Source organism: Elephantulus edwardii, unplaced genomic scaffold (assembly GCF_000299155.1).
Source record: "Elephantulus edwardii isolate Elephantulus edwardi_28Jun2011 unplaced genomic scaffold, EleEdw1.0 scaffold00102, whole genome shotgun sequence".
NCBI classification, from domain to species: Eukaryota; Metazoa; Chordata; class Mammalia; order Macroscelidea; family Macroscelididae; genus Elephantulus; species Elephantulus edwardii.
The window spans coordinates 7,733,931-7,744,083 of NW_006399852.1; positions in this window are offsets into that span (position 1 = coordinate 7,733,931).

Here is a 10,153-nt window from a genome sequence, read left to right on the forward strand (position 1 = left end):
TGTGTGTGTACCATGAAATCTAATCTGACTGGTACAGGAGGAGATTGCCCCTCCTTCTCCAGCAGAGCATCTGGTGGACTCAAACCGCATACCTCTGGGACTGCAGTGTAGCTTCTTGCCACTAGGCCACCAGAGCTCCCTCTGGAGAAGTCTTTAGGAGCAGATTTTCCTAATGCAACATGTCTCTTGATTTCTTAATTGCTGTTATTATGTGTATTGATTGTTGATCCAAGTATAACAAAATTGTTAAAACACAAAGGTAAGGGTAGTTAAAGTTCTGTTGATGTTGTTAGCTGCCATGAGTCAACTATGATTCACTGCAACTCTGTGAACAACAGATTGGAAACTTGTCCTCTCCTGCTTTAGGGATTATAAATAATGGTATAGAATAAAATGTGTATGGATGGTGGAACAGAAAATTAATTTGCTCCGTTAACTTTCAATGAGATAACAAATCAATCAAGGGTTGAAAGGACAGATCGAAAAGAGAGTTTGAGCTCATTATTCTCACATGGGCTGTATTTGCCATGTTCTTATCATTAATACACACCCTGGAGCAGATTGAGACCCAGAGCTATCATGTCATACTGTCCCATCTGTGCCTTCCTCATGTTGCTACGTTTAAGCCCATTTTTGCAGCCACCGTGTCAGTCTATCTCACTGAGGGTCTTCCTCATTTTTGCTGATTCTCTATTAAGATTAATATCTTTCTCCAGAGACTGTTCTCTCCTGCCCACATGTTCAAAAGAAGAAGTCTTACCATCCTCCCTTCCGAGAAACACTCTGATTATACTTGTTCTAAGACCAATTTGTTCCTTTTTATAGCACTTCATTCCTTTATTCAACATTCTTCACAACACCATGTTCAAAAGCACCATTTCTTCTTCCATCTCCCTTAATCGTTTTTCCAGCTTTTGTATGGATATGAGACGATTGAAAATACCATGACTAGGGTCAGGTGCACCTTAGTCCTTACAAAATTTCAATCAATGCATGACTGAAAACATTTTTCAACAGCAAATTTTAATCAGTCAGAATTTGTTTCGTTTTGTTAAAGAAAGTTGACAGGAGAAATTTTCAGCTGGTGAAATAGTTTAAAACCATTCCGTTTTCACTGAGAAGAGTAGCACACAACAATAACCAGCTAATTAGTGCTTATTGAATTTTATGTTAGCTCAAGTAGAGAGTCCTGACTTCAAATATATTGTGGTGTAATTCATACTTAGACCAACATTAGTCACTGTTTCAAGCTTTCTTCATTTCCAGTATACAAGTTGGTGTTGCCTGCATACTGCAGGTTGTTAAATAAGTATTTTTCAATCCAGATGCCTTATTCTTCTTCATGTAGTCGAGCCTGTTGGATTATTTTTTCAACATGCAGACTGAAAAAATGTTATGAAAGGATACCTATCTTTCCCGATTTTAAACTATACAGTATTCCTTTGCTCTGTTTCAGTGATTGCCTGATAGTCTATGTAAGTTTTTATGTAATCATATTTAAGAACTCTGGGATTCTTATTTTTATTATGTTACTCATAATTTGTTGTTGTAATACACATACTTGATTGCCTTTGCATCATCAACAAAATATAGGCAAATGTCTTCCTGGTAGTTTCTGCTGCTTTCAGTCGAGATTTATCAGACATCAGCAGTGGTGTCCTTCATTCCACAACTTGAATTTCTGGCAGTCCCTTTTTTATGCACTGCTGCTTCCATTTTTTAATTTTCATTTAGATTTTATTTGTGTAGTATATTAATTTGGAAGCAGGAGTGGCATCCACTTCTTAAACAACATGCTTCCAGAAACTCTATGAACTTTGATAAATGTCAGTACTTGTAGAGGGGCTTCAGGCCTTTTGTTTATAGGGAAACAGTGAGTCCTGCTCGACTCAAAGGCAATCAACAACAACTATAATAAAGAAATTGTTCAATAATTTCCTCAATCTATTGATCTCCTTTCTTTGAAACTGGCACAAAAATAGGTCTCTTTTGGTCAATTGGACATGTGGTTGTTTCCAAATTTCTAGGTATAAATGAGTAAGCCCATCAAGGGAGTCTTGTTTTTTCACCAATGCCTTCAATGCAACCTGGATTTCTCTTTTAATATTACTAATTCTTGATTATATGCTACCTCAAAAAATGACAGATCATTGGCCCAATTGTTTTTTTACAGTGACTTTGTATTTTGCATCATCTTATTTGATGCTTCCTGCATCTTTTAATATTCTGCCCATAGAATCTTTCAGTATTTCCACTTGAAGTTTTTATTTTTCTACAGTTTTTCACCTTGAGAAAATCTGAGCATTTTGGTTTTCTAAATCCAACTATTTGTACATTTCATTGTAATATTTCACTTTGTTTTCTCGAGCTGCCCTTTGAAATATGGTTTCATACTTTTACTTTCTCATTTCTACCTTTTGTTTTAGGTAACGTACATTCTAAAATCTCCAATGCAATATTCAGAATGTTATCTGACATCCATCTTGGTCTTTTCTTCCTCTTCAGCCTTTGTAATGATCTTTTGCATTCTTCATGGATGATATTTTTAATATCCTCCCACAACTCATTTGGTCTATGCTCATTGGTGCTCAAGGCCTCAAACCTGTTCCTGAGATGGTTTTGAAATTCAAGTGGGATAGACTTAATGTCAAATTTTGGTTCCTGTGAATTTGATTTAATTTTCTTCAACTTCAGCTTGAACTTGCACGAGTAGCTGGTGGTCTATCCCACAATCAGTACCTGGCCTGGTTTTCACAGCAGATATTGAGCTCTTGGTACCAGCAGCCCGGAAATCAAGAGACAAGTTGCACTGGGAAAGTCAGCTGTCGGGGACCTCTCCAAAGTACTGAAGAGCAACAACATCAGGCTTGAGTCTAAGGTGCACCTGATCCAGGCTATAGTCTTTGCAATTGTGTGCTATTCATTGGAGATCTGGACAGTGACTTGGGGTGATAGAAAGAGAATTGATGCATTTGAGCTGTGGTGCTGGAGAAGAGTGTTGAATATATCATGGACTGCTAGGAGAATGGGTTTGTTCTGGAGAGGGTAAGGCTGGACTGCTCCCTGGAGTCAAGGATTCTGAAGCTTTGTCTGACATACTTTGGACATGTTTCAAGGAGGGACCAGTCTTTGGAAAGGGACATCATGTTTGGGAGAGTGGAGAAACGGTGCAAGAGAGGAAGACCATCAATGAGACAGATCGATTCAGTGATTGGGGTGGTGGGATTAGGTGTGTCAGAGACAGTGATGTTGGCACAGGATAGAGCAAGATTTAGGGCTCTTGTACAAAGGGTCGCTATGAATTGCAAGCAACTCGGCGGCACTTAACAACAAAATTCTAAAACAAATTTCGGATATCCATTTTGGTCTTTTCCTTCTCTGCGGTCTTTTTCATGACCTTTTACTTTAATGATTTATGATGTACTTGATAGCATTTCCACAACTTGCTCAGTCTTTTATCATTAGTGTACAATGTGTGAAATTTATTTTTAAGTTGGTCTCTAATTAAATTCAAGTGAGATAGACTCAAGGTCACGTTTTGGTTCTCCTGGACTTAGCTTCATTTTTCTCAGTTTCAACCTGAACTTACACGTGAGAAATTTATGATCTGTTTTGTAGTGGGCCTTTACCCTTGTTCTAATTGAAAACTTACTGACTTTCTTCATTATCTCACTCCACAGATGATGTTTGGCTCACATGCACACAGATGTTAAGATACAATAAATTTCTGTAAGTGCAATTGTCATAACTTGTAAGTAAAGGACTACCTATAGAAATATTTGCTACACTGGAAACCCTAAGTCTCTGTAAACTTTTATTTAAATTATTAAAAAATATTTGCTACGTGATTTACTAAATTAAATTTTTTTTTACATATTTTCTCATTTTCCCCCTTAATTCTTATATATCGTGTTGGATAAATAAGTCACATTTATACTTTTGATATTTGGCAGGTGGTTATCCAAAATGTGTCAAAGGTTTTGATTTCCATAATTTCAAGAATTAATGTTATCTTTAAAACACATTTCACTGTGCACTGCTAAGGGCAATTGAATAAGAGAAATCAAAGAAATGATGCCTTTGACTTGTACACAAAGAGTGTCGAATAGGCCATGGAGAGCCAAAAGAACAAAAAATCTGCCTGGAAGGAAATGTAATCAGAGTGCTCCTTAGAAGCAAGAATGGTGAAACTTTATCTAGCATACTTTGGGTATGTTGTCTAGAGAGGCAAATCATTTAAAAAAAGACATCATGCTGGGAAAAGTCCAAAGTCAGCATCAGAGAAGACACAAGAGGGATAATAACTCTAACTATGGGCTCCATCATGGTAGAGATCCGGAGAATGGTGCAGCACTCCGCAAGGTTCAGATCTCCTCGCTGTAGGCAACTCAGCAGCACATAACAACCCATCTACTCGCATTGTCTTCACTCTATTCATGACACAACCAACCTCTGCTTCTATACTCTTGTGTTACAATACTGAGTGAATTGTTGGGAGAATTCTTGGAGGCTATTCCTATACCTGGACTGCTAATATAATCACACACTGAACGCATGGAGCATGATCTAAACAAACAAAACGTTTCCGCAATTCAACTCCTACCATGTGTGGGAAATGCTAGCAAACACTCGAAAGCCTCTCAACACAAGAAATGGGACAGACGTATGGTCTCAATGACTACGGTTTAATAATTATAGTTTTGAAAATATTACAGAGTTATATGACCATGTCAACACATTGCTTAGGACCTTTAGAATGATTCTGAAGAATCCCTCTAAAAGAGAATTCTAAAAAGCACAGGAATCCAGAATGAAGGTTGCATAGAGAAGTGTACTGGGGTGGAGGGTGGGGGAGAAGGAATGGGGGAATTGTATACCAATGGAGGAATTCTTTTTCTTTTTCTTTTCAGAGAGGGGAGCCAACTGGTGGGGAGGGGTGGGCAGGGAGAAAAGTGAGGCAATGAATGAATGGAAATAAAAAAATATCTGTAAATGTTTATTAAAATTAATTAAAAAATTTTTAAAAAATCAGACATGGAGGCATAGGGACCATGCTTTGCCCCAAGTCCCCTCGTATTTGGTATGCCTGAGAAGTCGAAATTCTTGTCATACAATCACTCTCTTGCCCAAGTGAGGCATGAAAGCCACAGACACTGATTTCCATGGTCCTCAAATGCTTGGGCTGTTGTATTTTTTCCAAAAACTGTAAAGACGACCTTGAAGTTTGCTTTCACTATTATTTTGACTCTTTCTGATCTCCAGTTGCCAGTAATAAAAGAACAGATTCTCACTAGCTTCATAAAGTGGGTACATTTTCATTTGAAAATAAAGAGATGCAGCACAGTATTCATGTCTAAATTTGAGTTGGTAATTACAAAATCATGCCTGTTAGACTATCAATGTTATTCCACGGGAAATATTGTCAGTTGCTGAATATCACCTCAATAAGAAAGGTGGTTAATACATCTATATACACATCCCAAAACAAAACAAGTTGTTATCATTATCAAGGTTCTAAAACTCCAAGTAACCAGGACTTTCTTTTCACTGAGGGTAACTTCTAAAGGGCATCTCTAAAGATACAGGTCCACCAGCTCCTTTTCACAAGCACAGTAAAAACTGATTGGCTTTCATGTCTGCTTTTATACTTTGGTTTCCCCTGCTCCTACTGTTTGAGGTTAGAAATCAGAGTGAAAAAAGAAACAATATTCTTTGTCTTGCACTTGTATTTCCCAAGGCCCCTGCTGGCAAATGATTGGTCTTTCAGCTCCACTAAGATTTCTAGATAGGATCACCATGTTTACAATCCTCCTCGAGTCTCTAAAACCAGCATTCAACAGTAAGCATTACATTCCTAATGTCCGCAAAGAACACTGTGAACTAACGTTACAGAAACTGATGCCCAAGGAAAAAATTCAGGCTGGTCTCACTAAGCTAAAGTCCAAGCACTGAGCAAAATGAAGATCAGTTCTTTGCTAACCTACCTGCGACCTGGAATCTCTTGATTTCTTCTACCTATCAGAAAACTGCCAAAGTAAATTCTGGTTCATAGTCATCTCAAAGGACAGAGACTAAGTGTCCCTTCAGGTTTCCAAAACCTTCTGCCTTTACAGAAACAGACTACCACATCTTCTTGTCATGTAATAGCTGGTGGATTTGAACCACTGATCTTTTGGTTAGCTGCTTAACTATCATGTCCCCAGGGCTCTTTGAATTTATGCTGTTGTTGTTATTATGTGTCACTGAGTCCCCTATGACTCATAGAGACCCCATGTTCTATAGCTCTGAACCCTGCTCTGTCGTGAGCCAGTCTCACTGACTCTGAATACACTCAATCCCATTGGCCCCGTTACCACGTCAATCCATCTCATCTGGGGTCTTCCTCTTCTGTGCTGTCCTTCCACACTTCCAAGTATAATGTCTTTCTCCAAGGACTGGTCCCTTCTGGTAACATGCCCAAAGTATGTGAGACAGAGCTTCAAAATCCTTGCCTCCAAGGAGAAACTTGGCTCTACTCTCTCCAAGACAGACCTGACAGTGAGAACTGACCTATAACTGAGCCTTGGGCAGGTTTTCAGAGGCAGTTAATTGCATGGAATATGACTGCCTATCCTTCCCCCTCAGAGCCACTAGTGGATTCAAACCACACACCTTTGGGATTGCAGTGCAGCTTCTTGCCATTAGGCCACCCAGAAGGTGTAAAATTATTTTAACCTGTGACTATTAAGTTAGTGTAACATTGAGTAAGGACTAAAGGAAAGGGGACAATGGGTGGCCTGTCCACTGCCACTCCAGCTACCTAGAGAAAAAACAAATTTAAACTGCCAGAATCTAAATGAACTGTACACAGAGCAGGACATCAACTATGTCTATTTTGAAACATAAGTCACATTTCTATTTGCTTTGCCACAGGGTAAAAAGATGTCAATTTTTCATTCAGATTAAATAGAAAAAGTATAAGGCCTTTGTTATAACTCAGGTGATGATGACGTTTCCATTTTTTTTCTTCACATCCCTGAAAGAACTATCTCAGGAAGATGTAGCCATCTATTTCTAGCACCTCGAAGAACGTGATTCCTCCTCAAATCCTACAGTGACTCAAAATCTAATTAATATTATTCTGCATGTACCAGTTATTTGAAATTAACTATTAGATTCTCACAGATGCTGCAAAGATGACATGTAGTTGATTATTTGCTGCTCTTTCTGACCTGCTGCACAGATGGCTTGAATCCATGGCTTAATGGGAATAACATTAACTGGGAGCATTGGGGGTTTTGTTTGTTTTTCAGGAAATAGTGTTATCTTCTGTGTTTCTGGTTTACTGATTTGAGGTCAGGTCTCACCACCAAGAAGGCAGGGTGTCCACAGCTGGATTGTATTAGATGAAAGCTGTAATATTTTTTAGTCCTGCTGTTGGGCCTGGTTTTGGAGTCAGAATAACCTGAGCTCAACTCAAAGTCCTTTGTTGTTGTGTACCAGTGAGTCAGAGCTGACCACCCCCCACCCCCCCAACAGGTTTTCAGAAGCAGTTAGTCACACAGGAGGAAATTGGTTCTTTTTCTCCACCAGCAGAGCTTCTGGTGGATTTGAACTGCATGCCTTTGAGTTGGCAGCACAACTCCTCACCACTAGGCCACCCTTTTGAGTCTTATCATCCTCCATTTAACAACAGTCAATGTGGCCTAGTGGCAAGAATCTGCATTGCAATCCCAAAGGCACGTGGTTTGAATTCACCAGCTGCTCTGGTGAGGAGGATTGGCAATCTTCTCTGCGAGTAACTGCTTCTGAAAAGCTGCCGGAAGGTCAGCTACGGCTCGATTCCGACTCGATGGTACACAACAACAACATAAAGATAAAGCTAGTACTTTCCTTTTAAAAGAACATACACACATATGTGGATATATACGTGACTGATTCATAATAAACAGTCAAAGAGGGAAACTCATTTTTTTAATCCCATCTCCAGAATGGAGTAGATTTCAGCTTTGAGCCATTCAATCAATTTCAACAATAACAACTTACTCTTCAAACGTGATTCGAGCCATGGCTCTGTGCCAGCCACGAGTTTGATTAGTGAAAATATGGAAATGGGCGAACACAGTCTCTGCTTACTATTGTGGCACTAAGGGCCAACTCAAGGCATGTCTGGGCAGAACACCCTCTTAACCTGAGTGCCTTTCCCTCAGACATCAAGACATCCTCACTCAGACTTAAAATGTATACATCACTCAGACACAAAATATCCACTTCAAATATTATTTAGAAGCAAATATAGCAGCAACTTTATAAGGTTTTGTTTTTTTGTGGTTTTTTTTAAAAAAAAAAAACAAAAAAACACAACACCAAAATACAAAACACAATAACCCAAAACTCTGGAAATCACCACACAAATGAGTAAATAAACTTACTCTTTAATGTCTTGATATATTTCTTCAGGCACGTATATCATGAGGTAAAGTCCCTACCAGTGTCTTCAAACAGTTTTCTCTGATATAGTGCAGTAACTGCTCATGTGCAACTTGTCGTGATGTCACTTAACACATGACTTATCAGGTAGCTCTCTGCATTCTGGGTCCCTGCTCACCACGGTCCTTCACCTTCGCTGAAGATGGAGAACACACTCCCAATGCAGAGATAAATGCTATAGGCAGCAGAGTTGAATTAGATGCCTCATCACATATTAATAAATCACCAGTCAACTGATTGGACTGGGCTTTCTTTCATGTGCCAGGTGAAGTCCTAGAAGTTGTGGACATGAAAGTGAATAAAATAGATGAATGGCAAGCCCTCAAAGAGCGTATATTCTGCTCACAAAGAGGGGAGCTTTTCTAATCTTCAAGGCCTATGTGACCCAGACCTAGGTGTGAAAAAGAAAAATCACACTGGAGTGTTGTCTTCAAGTACCAATTCTACACTGTGCAATGTTTTATCTTTTAAAACCAAGAGGCATTCATCCATTGGTCAATGGGTTCTTACAGCCAGTGTCCTCTATGATGGTTTTATGCAAGAAAACAAACTCCCTGATTATGCTGGTAAGATCAAGACCACACTAGGACACTAAACTGCAATAATGGATAAATTTAAAAATCAAGGTGACTCAGGCAATAACACTGCACTTCTCTCCCAACCCTATGCTATTCCCCCGTGATGGTAACTCTCTTCCAAGCAGTGAATCTTTTTCATGCAGCTCTATTGTTACCAGCCCAGCGCTCTCACAGTCCCCCCTCACCCACCGAGGTCTTTTCTGTTTGGGCCACACATAAGGGAAAGATTACAGAAAGCCTTGTGGAAGGTTTCTACAGGACAAGCCAGGAAGTGCTGAGTGTTATATAGCCAACATCTCATTAGCCAGAACCTGGTCCCTTCTACGTGCTAGCAGGATTGGAAAACAAGATTTGGCAGCAAATACAATTAGAAGAGGAAACAAGCTTGATACTCAGGCAGCCAGTCTCTTCCATAGACATTTAGAATAATTGTCCATGTTTCATCTCTTTTGGTGTGTTCAGGAAAATGAACACAAAGAATTTGCTAATATTCATCCTTCAGGTGTAATAAATGGAGGATGTTTATTTTATAGCTTTAGGGATGTCTTCAGCATTAGAGGGACAACCACACCATGTAATCCTATCAAATGACAAATTTGCCTTTTTGCTCTCTGTTTATATGTGCAATGCAATCACCCAATCACCAGCTGTTGAAAGATAATTTTATAAAACATAATGAATGTGAATGATTGTATGAAACATGATGTGGATGAAGACTAGTGTGGAACACCATGTATGCTAACTTTGTATGCAAACCAATACGAAATCAAATCTCTTTTAAGAAAGAGTGTCTAATTGGCTCTCATTTTATTTTGAGTTCTCTCAGAGACATTGAAGAAGTGAGAAACTAATCAGTGGTATCCAAGAGGTGTCATAAAACAACCACAGATGAAAAATAAACTCAAACTATATAATTGTTGTTGTTATGTGCCGTCGAGTTGCTTGTGACTCATAGCGACCCTATGTACAACAGCCCTAAACTCTGCTCTGTCCTGTGTCAATCGCACTGTCTCTGACACTCACATCCTGATTATCCCAGTCACTGAATCAATCCGCCTCATAGAGGGCCTTCCTCTCCTGCGCTGTGCCTCCACCCTCCCAAGCAT